General features: G+C 40.2%; 1 long non-coding RNA gene across 1 annotated transcript; it reads left to right on the top strand.

The window, feature by feature from the left end:
* Window positions 1–1416: 1416 nt before the first annotated feature.
* Window positions 1417–23093, top strand: LOC113747625 (uncharacterized). Its single transcript, XR_003463742.1, has 4 exons — window positions 1417–1508; window positions 2588–2823; window positions 10261–10328; window positions 22922–23093. It is a non-coding gene; the product is annotated as an uncharacterized LOC113747625 (long non-coding RNA).
* Window positions 23094–23878: the final 785 nt, after the last annotated feature.

The following is a 23878-nucleotide window of genomic DNA, read 5'->3' as shown; positions in this document are numbered from 1 at the left end:
CACTGAGGTGCAATATCAGGGTTTTTTTCCCACTGGCCAAATGACTAGTGAGTATCCAAATTTTACAGGATCGACCAGCCACTTGCTGGTGGATAGTGCTAATTTTGGGCCCTGCCCAAGTACACACATTATTTTCTTTTTAACCATGTGAAATAATTGTATTTCAAAAGAATGTTCAAATTGTAGGACACTATTGTGACACTTACATGGCTGACTTTAGATAAGTACAATATCAACTAAAGTAAAGTTAAAGGTCTTTAAAGTAAATCTGTAGAGAAGACCTTTGTCATTTCAGTTGGTGTAGTTTGCATATTCTTAATAATGATAAATAATAATAATAAATAAGGCTTGGTGACTGGGGGAATTGCATATAAATATTGAGCCGTGATGCTATGCATATTTGTATTGTTATGCAACAGCCTTAAAAAGTGTGTGTGTGTGTGTGTGTGTGTGTGTGTGTGTGTGTGTGTGTGTGTGTGTGTGTGTGTGTGTGTAACATTCTCAGCTGACAGGCATTTTAGGAGTTCTTGTATTTCGCACAGTGACAGTGTAGTGAAGAAATGTCCACTTTCCCTGTATGCCATATTATTTTTGCTTGGAGAAGCAGCTGTCATGCTACAAAGCAACTAAAAAAAAATCTAACTTGTGCTAAAGTTTCCTCAGGTTAAACAGAACGTAAAAGATGTAATAAATCTTTCAGTTTTTCCTGCAAAAGCACTCCTGAATTTTTGAGAAAAGTATGGGTGCAAAAGGTCATTAACTTCAGTGTTAGTATGTTGTTCTGTTACTGCCAGCCTAGGGAAGAATTGTCACTTTTTCCAGATGTGTTTAGAGGTCACATCTTGTACTAAGCTTCTGAGGTCTCATGCCCGTACTAGTCTACCTGTTGTCACTTTGACTCAACCTGAAGTACATCGTTGGCCCTCTCTCCCACCTTTCCATTTCAACTGTGAGCAGAAACTATAAACTTTTGTGTCTTCAGGATTACCTTTCCATCAGGGGAAGAATGAAGTGTGAAAAGCAATCTGAAGAAACGCCAGGCCACCGATACACAACTTCAGCGGATGCAATTATGCCAATGACAGATCATTTTCTGACCTTTATCCCTCAGCTGCATGGATGGCGGTTTGCCACTGTGACAGCCTGCTTTTTGTTTTCATGCACTTTACAATTTTGTGACAGCTGGAGACCCAGCTCTAAAATGCTGAGGTGCTCATCTGTTTGAAAGACAGCTTGACTTTTTGTGCTGTTTTTTTTTTTCTTCACTCTCTATTTACTTTTTTGTGTATGTCTTTGTCACTGCAACATTCTCATTATTTCTTTATCGGTTCCTCTGCCACAACTTCTTTCCTCTCTCTCCCTCTTCATCTCTTGTTTTCTCTCTCTCTCTCTCTCTCTCTCTTTCATCTGTATTTCCATCAGGCTTTCTCAAAGGCGACATCCTGGACCACACCAGCACTTTTGTTCTGGCTGATGCCATCGTTCAAAGGTTCAGAGACCTGCTTGAGGTGAATTGCTCTCACACACAAACAGAGCCACGAATGCATGTACAGACGCACACCTGCACACACAGATTTGGAGACCACATTCTCAACTCTTGAGGCTCGTGCTGTTGGAATAGGTGTCAGACGTATTCAGTGCCATCCACTTCAACTCATGTTTTCATGCTGCTGTCGCCACTTGTGTCATACTCCTGAATATATCTGAAACTCTGTCTGAATGCTTGATGTTTCTTTCTTATCTCCTCCACAGTTTACCCATGCCCATACCTTTTTGTCACACAAACTGTGGCTATCTGTCATCTCTCCTGTGGGAATGCATTGTCTGTTTTGTTTGTCCTCATCCAAACTCCTTTTGTTGGCATGACATTGCAGTGACACCATCCCCTGTCCTGCAGTGCTTCACTTTGCAGGGCTTCATTACGTAAACATAAAATCTTATTATATTTTAGTTCCTTAATTTTAATATACCAATGTGAATGCTGTACATTAAAGGTGGCATTTTAGCGAGTAAAAAATACATTTAATTTAACATTAAATGTCAAAATACATTGTTCTGCAGCCTTTGAAAATGACCGTTTGATTTAATTGATTGCAGGGTTATGATGCAGCTCCATTCACCACCGCCCTCACAAATTGGTGTGTCTATGACCTTTAACATGTTTTATCTTAACCTTTGTTTGCTTTTTCTCATTTTGTTTTTCAATTCTATTCATATATTTCACATCTCCTCGCAAGCCCTGCTATTGTTGACCAAGCCTCCCTTTGGACTTGGAAGATATCCTTGAATGCAGATACCCTCCTTTACAAATCTATGGGATGTGACCTTGAATACATTCAGTCTTCAGACCATCCAATATATTCTCACTTCTTGTCGCATACGTACATAACACATAATACTCTTTTTTTCAGCATGTGTGTGTTCATTCCTTTCACATCTATTCCACTCTGCCTTTTTTCCCTGCTGCTCTGTGATCCACCTGCAGCTATTTTACATAGATTATACTACATTATACCATGCAGAGCAGTGTTGCTACTTAACATCTTATTCATACTTGTCCTTATTTTAACCTGTCTCTCCATAACAGATTTGCTATGTGGGATATCATTTTCTCTTGGCCACGTTACTGCCGGTAGCAGCTTGCCCGTTGGGAGGAGGGTCAACTGAGGGCCCTGCCGCGCTTCGGCAGGCGCCAGGGACCAGAGGTCACCCACTGCCTGCTGGAGATACAGAGCAACTTCCACCGCTGCCTACAGATTCTGAACTTTGTTGGCACAGGCATCCTGGACGTCGAAACACCACCTGGCACAATTATTACAACAGGTAGTGCTGCTTATCTTTAAAGGACAACTCATTGTTTTCCCCTGTTTTCTGTTTCTTTGTTTTTTACTTGCATATGGGGCCCCGGTGACTTTTTTGGCCTGGTGGGTGTCAGTATTATTATTAGACTGGTAGGAGCTGTCAAGGCTCATTTAGAAGTATCTTGGATCAAAGCTGTGTGGGTGTGTGTTATGTGGGTATTTTTAAATTTAACTAAAAATCCATTAAAACAGTCTCCAACCCGGCATTTAGACCGACATGTGACACCAATACTTTTCTGCTGCAAGCCAATGCTAATTAAATTCTCTTAGTGGAGTAAAGTACCTCTACAAGGGTGAGGTCAGTTTCTTTACAGACTACCTCAAATTAAGCTGCTGTCTTAAGATGCTTACTGTGTGGCACTGGAGTGCTGTCTGTGGTCAGATGTGTAATATAAAAAGATATTCTTGCATCAACAATAAAAAAAGTTCCTTATTTTTGACAAGAAGCAAAAACAAAGTTGCATTAAAATAACCAAAACTGTAGATAAACACCTGTTCTTCTCAGGTCTAGAAAATATACTTCTTGGTACAAAGTACTTTTTACTCGATCTCTAATGATCGATGATTTAGCCTTTGGGGGCCATGGTCAATTTTCCTGGGCTTCCAGTGTAGCCAAAAGTACTTGCAAGTCATAAGCACAGTTTGCTTGATTACCAAACATCCTTCAAGAAAAACATGACGTTAAAGTGTTAATCAAGACAATGAGCTCTCAGAAGGCCAAGGACATTGTGCAATTAGCGAGAATGAAACACAGTGGTTGGTACTGAGCTGTAAGAGCAAGAGTGAGGTGCACGTCAGTGAATGTGTATGTGTATGTCAAACACTGAACTCTATAACTGTATTTATTGTAGTATGGTGTGTAAATGTATCACTGTATTCATGTTTGTTTGTGTCCTTTTAAATGAAAGTAAGTATACTAGTGATACAGAGCCATTTACGAGATGACTTTATTATAATTGGTGACTGTTCCAAACACTCGTGTATAGTTGTAGTCCTTCTAAAGGTCACACCGGTAGATGAAACAGGAGAGAGTGGCTACGGTGGGATTCACCAAGGCCTAGTTCAAAACCACTGACTTGTTATGTGCTTGACTTTTGAGGTGTTCGGTTTCAGGGGTCCGGGTGTTAGAATGGCAAGCACAAGCGGGAGAACACGCATCACTACTTTTTAAATTTAGGAGTAAATAAGGTGGTCTTGCTTGTGATTTCTAAAGAGCAGGTTTGAAACACCATCTTGTGCTTTCTGTTTATTCTGTTGAAAAAATAACCAACTTTGAGCAAGGAGAGCGTTAAACATTTGATATGAGAGGATCATGCTGATAACTGGTATAAAATCCCTGGGCTGTCATCAGTAGAATTTAGATGCCTGGTGTTGCTGGAAGTAATAGAGATAAATGCGGCGTGGCTGAGAATCTATCTTGTTTCTTCCCTCTGAGTCAGTGCCTTGCCCTGTGAGCCAGGATAAAATATCTCCTCCGTTATGCGAGTTCACACACACGCACACACACAGACAAACACACACACACAAACATGCGCGCACATTCATCTTTTTGTCATTTTTCAAGTAATAACGGGTTGCTTCACTCAGTTGTCAGAGAGGACAGGAGTTAGCTTTCTTCCCTTGAATACATGCATATGTATGCAAAACATCACACTACCAGTGTCCGGCAACATCAGCATTGTCCATTATTATTTTGCTCATATTGTTTGTGGATGAATTGGCCATCATTGAAGTTAATTGTTGTCATAGATAGCTGTTTGTCATCTATGCTGCAGTGTGTAAACTTGTCAAAATGAAAATACAAAAGCAAAACAAACCTGAATATCATTCTTTTTTTTTTAGTTCAAACAGGCTAACATAGAGGTACTCAAATCAAAGTACTCGTATGAACATGCAATGCGAACAATAACTGATTAATGATTTAAAAAAAATAGCATATTTAACAAGCTCTAAAATATAAATTTCACATGCAGTGAACGATACACACATACTTCTGTAGCACACAAACACACAGCGCTGAAATGTTTGAGTCCAGAGCTCCATACGGACTAATGGCTGCTGTCCATTGCTTGAAACCAAAGTGCATCAAATTAGTGTTTTGTCTAGACAGGCTGTCCATGTGGATGTGTGTGTTCATAAATTTGACATTAAATGCATAGTTAGTATGTGTCTTCCAGATAAATGAGCGTGCAATGCTCGACTTCTGTGTGTGTGTGTGTGTGTGTGTGTGTGTGTGTGTGTGTGTGTGTGTGTGTGCACATATGTAATTTATCTATGCTGGAGCCTTTGCTCTCCCAGTGGCGCACGACAGAAACGCCCCTTCATTATGCTTCAGAGTTGAAAGGGGCAGCAGGTCATTTGACATCTTATCTGAATAACATGATCAAAGATGGATGTGCGGCGTGTGTGACATGCATCTTTGTGGATGTACTCTGTTTGTGTGTGTGTGCATATATTTATATATTTATATATGCATCTCCCTTATGTTTCAAAACATACAGTCTGAATGTATGTATGCACACCATACATATTCTCTGTATGTGTGTGTGTGTGTGTGTCTGTCTGTCTGCCTGTCTGTGTGTGTGCAGCTCCAGATTAAAGTCATGAAGGTGAAGACCTGAGCCTCCAGGGACTCATGCTCACACTGTCCCTCTCCCACTCATCTGACACATCACTAAAGGTCTTGGGAATCTGCTGGCAGCATGTGTATGTATATGTGTGCGTGTGTGTGTGCGTGTGTGTGTGTCTGCAATGTGGATGATGGATTGGGGTCATGGGGGGTTGCAGGGTTGCAATGTTGTTGCCAAGACAAACAGCTGCGCTTGTGTCTGGGGCAGGTGTTTCATAGCGACTCAGCACATTGAAATTAGTCAAATCAATACACCCCTTCCGCTTGTTTGCATATTTGTGTGTGTGTGTGTGTGTGTGTGTGTGCATTCCTATTTTTAATGTGTGCTTTTGATATATTTAATCACTTCCTCTACTTAGCTTATTATTATGTGTGTATTTTCTGTCCATTTATGCCGGTTTTGTGTAGTTTGATTTGTAGATATTTTTATACACCACTTCTACCCTCTCTCTCTCTCAGTGTTGTACTTACAGTTACCTGACTATAAATTGTAGAATGCCTATTGTCTCTGTAGCTTGTGATGGCCCACCTACACCAAAGTCCATTTTCTCCTCCCAAATGGACCATAGAGAACTGCCCATTCTATCACTTTAATACACAGAGAGCAAAGGCACTTTTCCCACAATAGTCTTGGTGTGTAGATTATCCACCCTCCGTTGATTTCTGAGCTTTCTGGGAGCCCCGAGGTCTGTCTCAGCTTCCCAGTGTGTGCTGCGTTCACTGCAAGCTTCTTTCTCACGCTCAACCAATTTTATGTATTCACCCATAGATATAAACACTACTCTCCTGAGTAAGGACTCATTTTTTCCATTGTCTTGCTCTTTTTGTCTCTGTATTTTTATCCAGAACACTTACTTATACTTGTCCTCTATTATTTTCCTTTTGAAATGATTCTTCCATCAAACACATCACAGAAGTGAAGGTGGTGGACAGTGTACAGTATGAAGCTGCACCAGAGGACAAAGGACATAATTTAGAGAGAACCGTGACGATGAGGCAGACACAGTAATCTGATCCTTACTCCTTCATCAAGTCAAGGTGAAGTCTATGTTGAGTCCAGTCAGCCAAGAGTAACAGACATAACTGACAATGACCCTCGATCGATTTTTTTTTTAACACTTGTGCAGTCATCTAACAACAGAAAACATAAAGGTATCAGTGATCTGTATAATGTGACTGACTGCAGTGAAAAACAAATTAAACTGTCACAGAAAGCATCAGAGAGGACAGACAGATGGTTTTATATTCTGCCAGAAACAAGCAAAGACATCAGCTACATTTGTATTAGCCTCATATCTGAAGGAAATGTATGACAGGAGGCAAATAGGCATGGGGTAGTAATTTGTTCATAAACATTCCCATTCTTTTTTTCATTCATAGCGAGAACGTTGAAAAAAATCTCTTCAAATGCAGATCAAATTAAAAATCATCACAGTTTGTTCTGGCTTGTGTCACAGGTGGTGGTGTTTCTATTAGATGCAAATAAAATCAAGACAACAGAAACTCTCCCACACAACAACAAACACACATGGCTGAGATGCTGTAACAATATAATGTATGGATCAGAGTGTAAAGTTGTAACAAACTTATGTCACGTTTATTTCAGCATCACAAAAAATGGTTAACTGTGTGTGTGAGAAGCAGGGAGTAGATAGTTTTTACTGTAACGTTACATGTCTGCCCAAAGCCGCAGCTAATGAACTAGGTTTGGGTGAAAAGTATGGTCAATCACATCAATTCACATCATTTGGAAAACTTCATGTTGCTCAGCGCCACAGAATTCCAACATTTGAGCTGCCATGCTTCCCGCACTAAACTTTTTTTTTACAAGCCCAATTTGTTTTCTATCCAGTTCTTGCAGAATCATGCACATTTATTTGCACATGCATATAAATATTGTTTTTTCTCCTTGCTTTGGTATTTTTATGGTGAAAATCAAGTCATATGAACATGTTTCTCCTTTAATAGTTTTTGCCCTGCTCAACACTCTCTAGAGGTCAGCAAGTCTCCTTCTGTCAACTTTAATAGGCTAATTAGACTAATTAACCTGTAAGTCATGCATCAAAGATGCAACCCAGAAAAGGCCGGTAATTCATATTTTGACTTTTGTTTGTGATGAAACGACTCATAACTGCTCAAGCAGCAGCATTTGAACCAGAAAATGAGGATCATGAAAAAGTAGAAACACCAGCCTTACTTGCAAACTCACAGTTTGGGGTTTTCTGTACCTGAGCCATCTCATTGCTTTGTCTATTTAAATAGAAAGCTTGCATACCTAACCCTCCAAATCCAAATGAGCAACGACATAACAAGAAAGAAAACAACAAAACTGTAGCACAGCAACCTGCACTTGAACCAGAACTGGAAAGAGTCCGGATGGATTCATGCCCAAAAGTGAAAATTAGTGGATCCACATTCACTCACCCTTTCTCTCCTCCACTCTATTCTTCTTGTCTCTCGTTCGCACAGACTACACACATACAAAATATGGAGACTGTTTTATGTAAACTGTTATAACAGCTACAAACAGTGAGAGATATGTCAGTACACTACACTTAATAATAAGTCCTCCATCGCCAGCAGACAATAGAGCTCTTGAACAAGAACTTTCAACTTTACAAGAACGTGTTAGTCGCATCTCCATACATGGAAAGCAGAAAATGCCTTTACTCACACATAGTTGAATGTGGTTACTGTTTAGTCATTATTCAGTGAGTGGAATGCCCTGATGGTCCACTGTCCAAACAGCCAACAGAGGCTAAGTAAGGCCAACTCACGCATCTCTTTGTGAGCCAGGTCAGCACTCAGACCATCACAGAGCTGCTTTGGGTTTTTAAACTTTGTGTCTGCCCAGACTAAACCAGACTTATCCAGGCAAAGACCAAACCTCCCCCCCCCAACTCCCACACTAGCAGAGTTCTGTATCTGTGGCTTCAGTCCAGCTGTGGCCTTGGCGGCTCGGTCACTATTAGACACAGCTGTAGTCGCCTTGCCTCTGGGAACACGCACACAAATGTAGATGGGTACGAAAACAGTGAGCGCTCATACTCTGTTTAACATTATTATCTCTATCCGGATACAAAAAGAACAAAAATTAACAACAGTAGGGGAGCTTTAATTGTACTCAGATATGATTGTGTTGCCCTTCATTTTAATCATATATTCTCCTCGGAATAAGATTTTCCTCTGTTCTTCTATTAATGTTGAAATATGAGACAGGAGTGTAACACAACCCTGACATCAGTCTCCTGTGGACAATAAAATAGATAATCATGTATGTGGCTGCGTCTGTAATCTTAAATATAGTATAGATTTTTGTGTTCTGCTGTTGAGGGGTTATTTAAAACAACCGTCTCATGATGAGGAAATAATTCCCCCGGTACTGATCCTCCCTCAGACGGTGTTTTACAGCTCCGCATTTTTTTTCTTCCTGAAGATGATGATAGTGCATATACTATGGAATGTTTTATGCATTAAATTAGACAATATTCTCCTCGATAGTAAACCTTTAATCAAATTCAATAGATTGAGATCTGTTTAATTTGATTATATAACACTTTCAGGAACAAATTGACGTGCGATGACATTATGATAACTGTAAGGGAATCTCAACGTGGAGATCAGAGTGCAGACCAGTGAGATAGGATCTGGAACAGGAGTTTGTAGATAGAGCTTTTTACAAGTCACAAAAATGAACATTTCCACAAACAGCATGTCTTCATCATATCCTCTGTTAAACTCACACTGTGACAGCAACAGTAGACGCTGCGCTGGATTAAAAGCTGATTTTAGTCTGATGTGTTATTTATTTCTGCCACTCCTCATTTGTTTTTGTTTCAGTTGTTTCTTTCTTTCTCTAAGAACAATTGAAATGCAATAGACTGTCTTTAGATGCTTCCATTGTTGTCACCGACTGCAGCAGAATATGTATCTCTGCCCTCCAAGATGCTCCCACCATGCAGTGGCTTTATTAGAGTAACAACTACTCTCAGCTTTTTTGCGATTTTTAGCTTGGGTGTCATGGCTGTCATTGCATTGAACCTTACCGTACTCTTCTTTCCTCATCGTTAGTCTGCTGACAACAGTACAGTCAAAATGTAGTGCACGCTGCAGATTTGATGCACGGAGTTTCTACCACCATCAACTTTAAACCACACTCATACTTTGTCAGTGTTGACAGTAATTTAAATGGTGATGATCCATAATTCAGACATTCTTTCTTGGGGTTTGCAGTACATGCTCTTGGTCCTAGTTTCTTCTCAACAATCTACATTCATTAAGCTGTGTTGGCTACATGCATGTGAACCCACAGTAAGCTGATAGGCTCCTAAATGTCACACTTGCCCGGGAAGTAGCTTGACGATGTTATTGCAAGATATTGTTTCATATGCTCCTGTTTAGGGAAGAAAGAATAACATGAATCCCAAACCTGTGGCATTTAAAACTAAGATGGAGTCCTTTACCCTTGGCACTAAGTCAGGCCGAATCAGGTGCTGGATCCAAATCAAAGCTCTCGTGTGAAGTCCTAAAACGATAAACTCCATTTAACTTGAAAGCACCAAGTTCTGCTCAAAAAGGAGCCAGGCAGTGTTTGTTCTGAAGCACCTGCTTTTCATTATCTTTGCGGGTTCTTCATATTTACTTTAATGTAATTTACAATAGTTTGATGAAAGCATAATACTGTGAACATGCTTTGTTTATAGAGCTAGTTGCTGTTCATGGTCTCAGCTGCACCGCTCCTTTACTGACCTACTCCCTTTTCTCCTCCAGGTGCTGTAGAAGCTTCACTTAACGCCTGAGACGGGACAGAGAGAGCACAGCTACTGCTACAGTAACAGGTCTGACACATACTGTACTGTACGAACAATACATTGAACTGAATATAAACTCAACATATTAGGAAGTGTTATGGATCAGGGTTATAATATCAGTCCTTAGAATATTTGTAATATTGAATAATGAAGGAATCAGTATCAGTCGGTAGCAGTAGTGGTGACTTAAAGGTAGCTTTGGTAATTGGGGTTGCACAGCACATTATTTGAAAATTTCTGACTTCCTCAACCTCTGGTGGAGGTTAAAAAAAAAAGATGGCAGACTCATGCACTCTGATACCCCAAGACTCCACCCTACCCATGCTATAATCACAAACATTTTATAAACAGTGTTTGACCAAAACAAGGTAGACTGGAGGGCAGGAAAGTGGATGATAGTCCCTGAGTCAACAGTAAAAGAAACAAACTTCACCTACACATTCACTAACAACCTCATCTTGCGAAGGTAATAGTGATGTCTGACAGCACAATGCAAGTGGCAGCAGAGAGCTCATATGTATACAGAGCTGGGACTCTTCTAAGCTCCACACATACTCGTCTGGAAATTAGACCTCCACATCAGAAGTGAAAGTGCATTTCAGTGTGTGTGTGTGTGTGTGTGTGTATCTGTGCGAGTGAGACAGCACAAATCTAGCCAGTCGTGCATGCCTCGAATGTTCATAACCCAAGAAGAGCCTCAGTCTAAGGTCAAGTGGATGCACAAACACAGCTAATGCCGGCAGGATTTTTGCTTGATATTTCTGCATAAATGAAACAGCGGATAGCCTTTTGAGACATTTGTCAAATACGTTTGTAAATACAACGAGAAAAAAAGGCGGCTTTGGAATAGTTTGCTAGAATTCACAGTCTGTCAAACATTTCCCATGAAGCATTTTTTATTCTCTCAGCTGGCAAAACAGGACCTTACATGGCATTTTTAGCAAAGTGAAGCCGCGCATGTACACGCACGGTGACAGGACACGGACAAGCATTTGCTGTGTCCGCAGTTTTAGTGATGAGATCATCTCGCCGGCTCCAGTAATTCTCACTCAGTGTCAAAAATATTTACACACATGTGACTTGTGTGATTTCACCTAATCTGTGTGAATATAATTGGGATACTATATCCTATCCTGACATGCTGGATCTTTTTTAGAAGCAAAGCGCGCTCCTGTGGTTAAAGAAAGGAGAATCTGTGGATGTCCCCTGCACATTTACATGCTTGTAACACAGGCATGTGTACAGTAATATTGCTAATGTTTTAACTATTGCGTTTTAGTATGTTTTTGCTGCTTAAGATGTCAGAAATGATTGAATCTCCAAGTGTGTGTAAACTGTGGCTGTATTCAACAGCTGCCTGGGGAATGCGTGAAGAATGTAATAAAAACATGGCTCATAGTTAATCTATCATGGATAGAAAAAAGTTGAGCACAAGTTCCCATACTCGGCATAAACAATAAGGTTCAGATAGTTGAGTGGTCCTCTTGAGAATAGCAAAAGGAAGCTGTGTGTGAGGTGGCGTCTGTCTGTGCTTGTGTTCAATAAACAAGTGGGACAACTTGATTAAGTCTAGTTTAGTGTGAAGACGTGGGCCTAATGAGGGATATTGGTTTCAATGCGCTAAACAAAAACAATGGCATTAAATAAAGAGAGCCGAGTGTTTCATAGAGGGGGAAGCTCATTTGATGAAGATCACCCTGAATTATACATTAAGCATATTACATTAAGCATTTATCATCTTAGTTGTCAAGCTTGGTGTGCAGGTGCTGTAAAAATGCACATATAGAAAACAGATTCAGTCCCAGCAGATTGGGAAGCGGAGGATATAGGAGAGCTCATAAATTAAGGTCGAGTCATCGTGCATTGAACTGTATGCAGGTATGGATTCATTGAGAAATGCGTACAACCCCTCTGACCTTGCTGTGCTGTGTTTCTGAGCGAAGCTGTAGCTTCAACTCTGTAGTAACACAGTTTTGATAGAGTTACACTTTCCGTTTCCCTCCATCACTCTATTTTCGCATCATATTTCTGGCTTCACCACCTGTTTTTACGTTCTTGCTCTGCTTTTATTGTGGTCTCTCCCTCGTCCCATTTATCTAATTACCTCTTTCATTCAGTCACTTACTCACCCATACTCTCCCGTGTTTTTCTAGCTGCTTAGCTGTCATCACTCTGTCATCTCCATTTTTAGACCTATGTTGGAAATGAATGCAGCAGAGTGGAGGCAGACTGGCTGCAGTCCAGGACGTGATGCATAGGCTGTTTGAGGGGAGTCTGGTATCAGACCCCACAAAGGTCATAAAATGGAAAGATGGATGCAGTGCTGACTTTCAGCACAGCACTCAGTTTTGACCAGAGGGGGATAATGTGTGTGTACGGCTCATGTACGTGTGTATGTGTCACTTTAAGCATGTGTGCTCAAGCATGTGAATATGTTTGTCTTTTCATCTGCACTCATTTAACAGTTCATCAGGGAGCAATAGGCATTTATTGTTAGAATGGAAAACTTATTGGACATGACAGACACATAAACACAGATAGATACACTACATGTATGCACATACACACTGTGGAGCTTCTGTACATGGGTTGCTGTTGGCCTACAGTTCAAAAACAATAATAAAAGCCTTGGGATGAGTTGCCAGGGGGCAGCTGGAACCACGGCAGGTTGAGCATGCCTAATAAAAACTTAATGCTCATTGGCAGGGATTGCCACTACGCTCCTCTCCAAGGATTTAAGATCACGCCGACATCAACCCAATGTCAAGATCTGTGGAGCCCAAAGTCAAAACCCTGGCAGTGTGTCTCTGCATTTCTAGGTACACAGACAGAGAGCGTGAGAGAGACAGAAAATCTGCAAAAGAGATCTAAACCAGCTCAGAACAGTCACCCTCCTTCCTCACCAACAAAATTCCTCTCGGAGGCTTATTCTGCACGCCGCGCCTTAGCCCCATGAAAGCCATAAAATCCGGAGATTGGCGCTTGGATCTGGAATTTTGAGTGAGAGCAAAATTACTCTTCATAGGAATTAGGTCCAGCAGTGCAGACAGCCAAAGCAAGAGAGAGGAAGAGAGAACTGATACATAACTGTATAGAGACAAATGCATACAGGAAGAGTTGAGGAGAGAGGCAGAAGCATGCTGAATCCCGGTGGGAACGTGCTTTCTGCTCTCACAATTTGAATAGGAAAGCGCTGGATGTAATGTTGGCCGATGCTGTCTGGATAAGGCCTGTCTGCAGTAATTCAAACCAGAGAGTGAGGCAGAGCATATGAGGCACTCTTTTTGTATCTGATGATATCCCTATGTAATGAGCTCCCCTCTGATCTGCAGAATAGCAGAGAGACAGGAAGGAAGGGAGTGAGGGACTGGGAAACAGAGAGGAAGAGATGTTGGAAGAACGGGAACGAGGCCTTTGAGGGCTGGAAGAAAAGTTGAAGTGCTGTCAAACCCGGTGGAGTTCTTTGTTTTTTCCAAAAAAATACTACACACACTCTTACTTGAAGTAGATCCAGTTGTTAATCATGTCTATCGCTTATGTTCAGTTAATTAGTGACACACAATGTCCTTCTCATTACTACAAATACCTAAAATGGCAAGCAGACCACAGAAATACCCAGTGTGATCTAAGAGATTTATATTTCATTGTATGTTATCTACACTGCTCAAAAAAAGTAAAGGAACACTTTTTAATCAGAGTATAGCATCAAGTCAGTTCAACTTCTGGGATATTGATCTGGTCAGGTAGGTAGCTGGGGGCGTTTATCATTTTCATCTGTTTTTCTCATTTTCTCATTAGTTTTGCATTTGGCTAGCGTCAGTATCACTACGGGTTGCATGGTGCAGTACCTGGACCCTACAGAGGTTGCACAGGTACTCCAACTCCTCCAGGGTGGGACATCAATATGGGCTATTGCCAGAAGGTTTGCTATGTCTCCCAGCACAGTCTCAAGAACATGGAGAAGATTTCAGGGGATGGTTAATCTGGGAGATCTAATCAGACCCTACGCTGGTGCAGTTGGTCCTGGGTTCCTCCTGGTGCACGACAATGCCAAGCCTCATGTGGCAAGAGTATGCAGGCAGTTCCTGGAGGATGAAGGAATTGATACCATTGACTCACCCCTATGCTCAACTGACCTAAATCCAATAGAACCCCTCTTGGACATTATGTTTTGGTCTATCCGATGCCGCCAGGTTGCACCTCAGACTGTCCAGGAGCTCAGTGATGCCCTGGTCCAGATCTGGGCGGAGATCCCCCAGGACACCATCCGTCGTCTCATTGGGAGCATGCCCCGACGTTGTCATGCATGCATACAAGCACGTGGAGGCCATACAAACTACTGAGTACCATTATGAGTTGCTACAAAGAAATTTTGGCAAAATGGCGTAGCCTGCCACATTTTTTTACTTTGATTTTGGGGATGCCTTTGAATTCAACCCTCTGTAGGTTGATAGTTTTCATTTCCATTAATGATGTAGCATCCTTTTGTTCTTAACACATTACCCAGTCCATATCAGGAAAGATATCCAGCGTGATTTCTTTTCCTGTTGGGATCTGATGTGTTTTCAAAGTGTTCCTATAATTTTTTTGAGCAGTGTATATTATTTTAAAACACTTGAAACATGAAGTGCTATTTTTGTTGTGTACTCTTTCAAAGGATTTTATCAGAGTAGATTGCTGGTTAGCAAACCAGTACAAACACCACAATCAGGTGAAGTAACACCGATTTGTAAGCACTTTTTTGAAGTAAGTGGTGTATTAAATATTATTGCAGTAGCAGTTTATTCTTCATCTGTGCAATTTTCTGTTCTTTTCTATTTATCTTGCTTTCTCGCAGCTTTGTTGTAAGAGGTAATGGTAAACAACTTGAGGCGAAGTGCTACAGGCAAAAAACATTTCTTCATGCACTGTTCACTTTTGAAATTTTGGGCTGTTATGGAAGCAAAACAGCCTCAAATCTTCTTCTCTCTTCTTTCAGACAAGTGGAAAGACAACACCCAAAATACACATTTGGTGTTTATTAACATTTTGTCTGTATCACCATGTCTGAGGATTTATTCTAAATTCAGCAAAGGTATTAGATGTATTAATGCAAAAAAATAAACAACCAAACAAAAACAACAACATTTTCTTAATGTAAATAATTCACTTGGTGACGAATTTTACAATGCATATGTTTAAATTATTTTTTTCTCATACTTTTCATACTTTTACAGAGAGATTTGTTCATATATCATTTATGAAAATGAAAATTTCATTCGTAAAACATGGTAAAAATAGATTTTGATGGCTATTGATGGCATATTCTGATTTATAGAATAATGAAAAGACCAACCTTAGACTGTAATATGTCCAGAAAATGAAACAAGAAATTGGAACTTGGCTTCATCTAATGTTCAGATTTCTGTTCTGAAAATGTATGCAACATTTAATTTAATTTAAGTTATAATTAGATAACACTGATCTTACTGTAAGTAATTAACAGGGGACATTGATGTCTATAAATTTAAATGTTCATCCTATTCACATGTAGCGTCTCCGTTCAAAAAAACTGCCTTCTTTTAAAGAGCTCTGCTCTCACTGTGATGTCTCTGCTTTTCTAGAAGTTGTCTGAAGCAGTGCACATTGTTTGCCCATGATGCACATTGGTTTTATTGTTTGCATCATGGGAATTTTTCCTGTTGTTGTTCCAGCGGAGCTGGAGCTTGAGGACCACCTAGAGGCTTACCAGCAGAGCGGTGTGTTCAGCGGTGTTGATCTAGCTCTGAAATTCCTTCTTGCCCTGCTGCCTGCAAAACTCTAACAGCAAACATTGTTCCGTCTGTGTGCCTGTGTGTGTTTTCTGGATATAGTCCATTGAACGAGCTGACTGTTTTGAGGAATGACATAGTAGAGCAGTGCCACAGATGTATGCCAACAGCAAGGGTTCTACCAGCTGTTTGGAGTACAGTCCAAAAAAATCAGGATAATGCCGATAATACATTTTCCTAGTGTCATTAAGGATTGCGTGTCCTTTCTCTGCCACTCCAAGAGGACTGTAAGAGGTTTAGCCAACTAAGTCTGTGGCTGAATCTAATGAGTTGGCGCTCTCTCTGTGTGTCTAAGCTCCAGGAGCAATGGGTGAGCCTCACGGAGAAAGTGCAGTGCACGTCTTCAGGGTCCTTACTACAACAAAGAGTCTCCTAGACTCTATCAAAGGTAACTTTTTGTCCAGCTGGGCCATGGCAATCATACAAATATGTCTGCTGTGTTAATGTGCAGTAAGAGCATATTACATGTGTTGTTTACATAGCGTATTGCTGTAGTAGCCACTACTAAGCCGACTTAACAAAAAGTCAAAAACCACATGGTATGTTACACAATCTCTCTTTTCATTTACCTAACTCTGCTATTTTCTATTTTTAAATTACATGTTTTATTGTTGTCAGCAGTGATTTGTCTGCCAATCATAAAATATTGCTTCTTCTACCTTTCCACAATTTGTCAAAAAGTCATTTTCCAGAGCAGCAATTTCCCATCCAACATGTTGCTTCACTATATTAACTTTGATGAAAGCATTATAGCATTTGGAAACATGGACATACATAATGGGAAAGTGACCTAAATCTGTCAACACACCATGGTTCATTAAGCAATAACCCATAATAAGCCATGCTTCCTATTGATTCTGGAACAGTCGAGATAAGCAGAGTTCCTGTAAACCTTACTAGGTGTCCTAGAATTGCTGTAAAGCTTAATTAGCTTTGACACATGGCCTTGCATTTAAAAGGAAATTATACAAATGTTGAATGAGTCTCAGTTTAACATAATTAGATGTTATTTTCAAGCAAAAAAAAGGCCATGATTTAATGAGAGATATCATAATATCCAGGCAATGTCAAGATGAATAGATGATGAAAGGGGAGGGAACATGTTCCCATGCATCACTTTGGACCATTTTCCCTCCAGGAAAAGTTTAGTGTCGAGGAAAATATTAAAGCATTTGGTGTTTTTCAGGCAATTATATAGACAGATATGATAGAGGGCATAGAGAAACTCACACAACATGTGCAGTGTTGTACTGTGGAGAGTAGATAAGATACTATAACATGCTGACATATTATCACACAGTCGCTGCAGCAGGAAAATTTTGCATAAGGAATGCAAAACAACAATAGGCAATAACAGCGTGAGGGGAGATCTTTATTTATCTTGCTCTGACATTTACTTCAGACGGGGGAGTTCTACCAATATTATTCTTTCTCAGACAAACACGTACACATATACAAAGGGAAGAATTTCATATTTTTGGGCTGAACAAAGTCATCCATCTTCCCTGTGTGATGCCCTAGCTTTGTTGCAGTTCCAAGGTCTGAGTCACATTGAGAATCCCATGCAGACAGGGCAACACCTTGTATACAGCATGATAGGATAGGGGTATAGCCATTTGTCCTTGTCAAAGAGCTCGGAACACACACAGACAAAAGCATGTACACAATACTTGGATTCATATGGAAAATATCTTGTGAGTAAACATGCAAACAGACACTCACCCACAAGATAATACAAAGTGAGGCGGCATTGTAGATCACAGAAAGCAATCCTGCCTGTGCTGCTGTTGGGTATAAATCAGGACTGACATGTGAGTCATGCTTTATGCATGTTGTTTGACTGTAGCCTGAATTAACGAGACAAAGTATAACACACATCACAACATATTAACTCAGCTCGGTGTTGAGTGTTGCAGACAGGCTGGCCTTGGTAGAACAATATTGGCTTAGAGAAGAAGGAACCTGATGAATCTTTATGTCACAAAAATCAATGATGCTGTCAGAGATAGGAGCTGGAGTTTGAATTTGACTTTGTTTTTGTTGCTTTTTTCTTATGTAGAGAAATGGAAGCAGACTTGTTCGACTAGTCCTACCTCAAGGCTGAAAACATCGATCCTGTGCAGGTTAATATTAATACCGATAGGGCAGGTGGTTGTCTGTGATAAAATCAGTTTGGGTGTAGTCTTTGTTTTTGTCCAACATGCCAGAAGCTAGTTCAGCTCTTTGACACCGTCTCACACTCCAAATGGTTAGAAAATTACTTGAACACATTTTTCGTTTAGGAGCGTTTACAGAGAGTGGCAGCTTGCAGATCTAGGCTCTTCTGACTGGCTGTTGGATAAAAGCACACCAGAAGCACAAATAGAAAACTGCATTTGTTCACTCCAAGCTCAGTTCTTGTTTGCGTGTTTTAATCAACATTAAATCAACATTCATCATGCAAGTCAAAACTTAACACTGAAGTAAAGGGATTGCTTGAAACCAGCATACAAATATGTTTATGACAGTTGTGATCAACACATCACAGCACAAGTTTTCTCCAGACCCAAAAATTGAATTCTTATGTTAAAAACAAACTCACAAACCTAAAAATCAATCTCTGCCTTTCACAGCCTTCATAGGGTCATCCGGATGGTCCGTATTTAAAAACCTAACTCATAACTGTCAATACCGTTTTTCCTAGAGTCACTTTGGGATCTGTTAACATTCTTTCATGACTTTTATAAACCTTTGAATAGAATCCAAAAAGAGGAATGACTGTTTGTTTTCCACAACCATTTCCAAAATGGATTTTGTTGGGAATGAGATTTTTTTTAAATGGGAAAACGATGAGATGACAAACAAACAAAAAAAAGTCTGTAGTCAGCATTATTGGAATGCGTTGAGCACATATTTGACCAATCATTCACTGTAATCCCTTTTCCAGTGGCCAACTGTTTCTCTTGTTCCGTTTCATCGCTCCCCAGAGTCCCCTTACCTCTGCTCTTCACCTTCTCTGTATCATTCTTCTAGATTTTGTTTTTGTTGTATTTAGCAGATTATTTCTGTGACCTTTTCTCAGAGAGCCAGTGAGTGTTCACTTTAATTCAGCTGATTTTTCAAATGTCGTTGAAAGCTAACCTATATGGCAACAACATATAGTTTTTTTCATTCTGGTTTAACAATCCTTCTGGCCACATCTTCACTGCTGCATCTGCCTGCCTCATCTTTTGCTGTCCCTTCTCGTCTTCTTCTTATCCTTTTAGTACATAGAAATTTTAGGATAACACTTGAGTGCAACAGTGTATTTAGCTAAATGTATCCTAAGTATGTTTGTATAATCTACTTTATATATTTACACAGTAAAGTTACTTGCAATTAGAAGTAAAAGTTAGGAAATGTTACTTAATTCAAGCACAGTGTTGGTATTCCTCCTACCTCTGGTGGTCATATACATATTTTATATTGTCCTTGTATTGTGCTTTTGTTTTTATTATACACATTCAAGTCAAAAATATTTTCCACTGTGACTGAACAAGAACAGGAATTAAAACATGACCGATAAATTTAACAGAGCATGCAAATGTGCCAGACACAAAAATCACAAAGTTAAAATGAGGTTGAACTACAAGTGTGTGTGAAATGTAGTGAGAAACATTCATGAGGCTAGATCCAGGCGATCTCATCCTCAGTCAGTTCACCTCTCCTTTCCCTCCAAAATATTCAGTCAGTGACCTCTGCAACCCCTGCCAGCCAGTTTTTCCCTTCCACTGATCTACACCTCTTTATCCTCCTTATCCTAAAACCTGGGCATTACTCCCTTCTTCATGCCACTTTATCTTTATCTGTCTTCTTATTACTCTTCTGTCCACCCACCTATCAATTTTAACCAAGGCAGCGCATGTGTCTGTGTGCAAGAGTGGATGCATACATGACCATGCTGTGTGCTGTGTTTCACAGACTATTTCTATCTATTTCTATCTATTCATATCTATTTGCTCCATTTGGTCCTAACAATAGTTTCAGAGAGCAGCCGTGAAAGAAGACATCTACAGTATGTGTGATCATAGTGCACTTATATTGTTGAGCTTCTTTTCCGTCAACTACTTGGAATGTATGAGATATCCATATTCTGAATTGCAATGGCATTTCACAGCCAAGTGAATTATAAGCATTGCATTGCATGTTCACATCCTGTCTGTATCCGCACTTCCATTTTATACATTTTCCCTTTCTTTTTTAGGTAAAATGTTAGAAAAGAACATTGAACATTTCAATGTTGGGAATGGAAATTTTGTGAGATGCTGGGAGAGAATGTCTTTAAGGTTATTGGTTCAGGGCTATTGGCTTCAGATGGGTTAAATTGTTCATGCTGACCAAAGTAGCTAAAGGTGGAGGTGGGGTAAGTTATCTGCTGGTCAGCATCACAGACACAAAAAAGCAGAGGCGTAAAAGATCCGATGGCATTGATGTGGCAGTGATCCTCCATTTGTTTCCCAGCTCCTAAAAATACTGAAGAGGAAACAGTAGGCAGAGGAGCTGATGCTTTCCTAAACATTCGAGAGAATGACAACAGTATCTGTCCTTCTTCATAGTAAAATGCAGCCAGGAAGTGCACGCCCAGATTTTGGCTGGTAATATGTTCTTCTGATCCATTGTCAACCTGCAATATAATGTGTATTTGCTCAGAAGGTCATTGATCACTGGTACCTATATCACATGTACTAAGCCCATTAGACAGCAGCTGCAGGATGTAAATAATGTGTGGATATACTTTACTTTCAACATGATGTACTATTTGCCTGAGGTCCATTATGAAGTTCATCATGAAGTCTGTGTTGAGTCACTGAACTTTGTCCGTTTGGGCAACTTTCTGCCAATAAACTTAAGCATTTTAAACTTTACAGGTTCAAAATAGAACACACTGTTAATGTCGGTCTCTCTGAGGCTAGTTGGTCTAATTCAGGGAGGACAAGCATACTCAGCTGGGTTGAAGGTCCTCTCAAGGGCACAAGGGACCGCTTTGGAGAATCTAGTCCTTGAAATGGGACATATATGATTATAGAAATCAAAGGATGCTTGTTTCATATTCAGTTTAGTTCATGCTCTGGGTCGATTTTTTGTTCTTTTAAAAAATATATATTTGTAGTTAATTAGAGTTATAAAAGCAGCTTTGCAACTTTTTTGTGTGGTATAAATCCTGATTGCGTTTTTTTACATGAGAATGCGAATGATGACTGTGAACACAGCACATAAATAGTACATTACAAACCACCTCTTGAGTTTTAATGTGTATTATTGATAGTACACAAGCTGTTTTGTGCAATAATAATTTTGTGTGATATGAGGTAGGAGGTAGTCAAAGTAATTTCACAGCATGCAGTTTGTCAGGATGAAAATATGCAAGTACGCTGTGAAATATCACTTGTACTGTCGTCCATTCAGTATTTCCTGCTGTGTGCTGAACACCTGCAGTGTGGGTTTAGATTTAAAAAGGTAGACACTGATACAAATTCAGATAAAGAACACTGGCAGCATCGGTATGCAGAGCTATTCACAGATAGTCGTTGAGCAGTCAACACAAAGTGTAGTCGATGCTTGAAGAATGAGCAGAATAGTATTTGCGAGCACTTAGATCTCTGCCAGTATTCACACTTAAGCACACCTGGCCAGCTATCAGAGAGCTTTCCAACACACTTTGAAGCGTGCAGTAGGCGTAATGATTCAGAGAGACGAGAAAGTGAGAGTTATTGGTGAAAAGTAAAGAAACAGGGAGGCTAAAGCAAAGAACACTGTCCTTGTGACCTTGGTGGAATCTATACGCTGAGGTCCAGTCACACAGTCACTGCAAACATTAAACTGAGCACTGCACACACACACACGCACATACTGTACATCCACAGTGCAAGTACGCATTATCGCCTTATGGATTTCTCAAAGGCACTGGTATGTAAATGGTTGGAGTGTCAACACTGTTTCTACGTGTGCAGACACAGTAACCTGACTCAGCACTTTGGGTTTTACACCCATGTCAATGACACTCGTCCATCAGTGAAACTAATCTGATTCCTCATTGTGCAAATGAAGTTTGCATTGTATTGCTGTTTAATGTGTTTTGTGGCATTGGTGTTATTAACCTAATTATAGGATAGTACAGGTGGCTGTGTTTCTTACTTAGATTAACTTTTTTTAAACTCTTTCACGCGGTCGGTGAATGTTGTTGTTTTTTTGACAAAGCATACACTGTCGTCTGAACAAGTAAGTAACTAAATTTGTTTTGCATCTCTCCAGACTGTCTCTGGTACTTAACCTCAGGAGCAAGATGTAATTAGATTTTAGGGGTTGTCTTTAGACCTAAAAATGGTGTTGGCCTCTATTTCTGTTTGGAAAAAAAGCAGCTTATTCACATGTAGAGCGACACGCTATGTGGGTCCAGTCTATTAGATACACCTAGCTAAAACGAATGCAGTTTAATAAAACAACCTTGCAAAAAGCCCTAATGGTAGATTTAATGTTCAGTCTTAGTTGAAACTTTATGATCATTTTGGACGATGTGGTCCATGCGCTGTTGAACATTATAAACACAGGCGTTATTCCGCCTGCTCTGATTGATTTAAATGGGTTGGACAAAATAATAGAAAACTTCAGTTCAACAGCAAACTACATCCTTGATAATTTCAGAAAGCTATTCTTTCCTCATAAACAGGCACCTGAGTGTGTGTTCTCGTTTGTTTGTTCACTTGCTTCAATGTTCTTCTGTTTATTTTGCAATTAAACCACTCTGATCTCTCTCTTATGCATCACTCTTTGCTTCTTCTGGTTCGCCCCCAGGCACACAGAAAAGGCCAACAGCATTCATCAGGAAGAAATAGCACCGAACATCCAGTTTGTCATGCTGGACTGCTCAGCACTCATTGCGCCCTCGTTTCCAGTACTGCAATGAGTGGCAGAACAAGTTCACTCAGCTGCCAACACCTGCCTCACAGAAACCACAAGACAATGCCAACAGGTTAGGAGTGAAGGGAAAATGTACCCAGCACGTAATGTCAGGAGCTGGCTAACCAAGCTGTACGGGTGTCTCACAGCTCGAATAACAACTGACAGGTTTTGAGAAATTGAGTTTTGTAGGTGAGCTTTGTTTGCATTTCTAATATTGGTTTGTTTGCACCTATATTTCAGGTTGGGTCTCACTACTGAACTAGTTCTTGTGTCTGGTGACCTAAAAGTTTGTATGTTGCGAAGAATTTAGTTTTGCATAAATCTACTGAGATTCCTTTGGCATTCTGACCTAGAAGGAATGAGGTAAATGACTCTTGATGCTTTTCTGTCTTTATAAGATAATCTCTAATCTTCACGATTAAAAGCTAGAGGCAGACCACGTAAATTAATTTCTTGTCTGTGGTTAATCAGTTGACAAACTTTAATTTGTCTTGAGAGCGTGACACAGCTGCTCGGCATCCTGTTTGTTTGGATTCAAAATATTCCAATATAAGCAAGTTTGTTCAACCCTTTCTGGAAATATCTGAAATGATCAAATTAAAGAGTGAAATGGAGAGTATCGGTGTCTTTGGGCCATGTTGTATCTTAAAAAGCTTCGCTGTCTGATGCCACTCCATGCACTTGTGTGAGCCACCCCTTCACACACTGGTAGAGCTTGGTGAGAGCCTGAAGCTCTTGGAGACTCTGCAGGGTGATTTGGCCAAGACAGAAGATCAGAATCCTCTCATCCATGAACAGATTGCTATCCTGGGCAAATAGGAAGTCTCGGTGGGACAGGCAGCTCACTGA

This window comes from Larimichthys crocea, chromosome XIV (assembly GCF_000972845.2).
Source record: "Larimichthys crocea isolate SSNF chromosome XIV, L_crocea_2.0, whole genome shotgun sequence".
NCBI lineage: Eukaryota > Metazoa > Chordata > Actinopteri > Sciaenidae > Larimichthys > Larimichthys crocea.
Note: the sequence above shows the minus strand (reverse complement) of the source record. Positions and strands in the feature narration are given on the sequence as shown.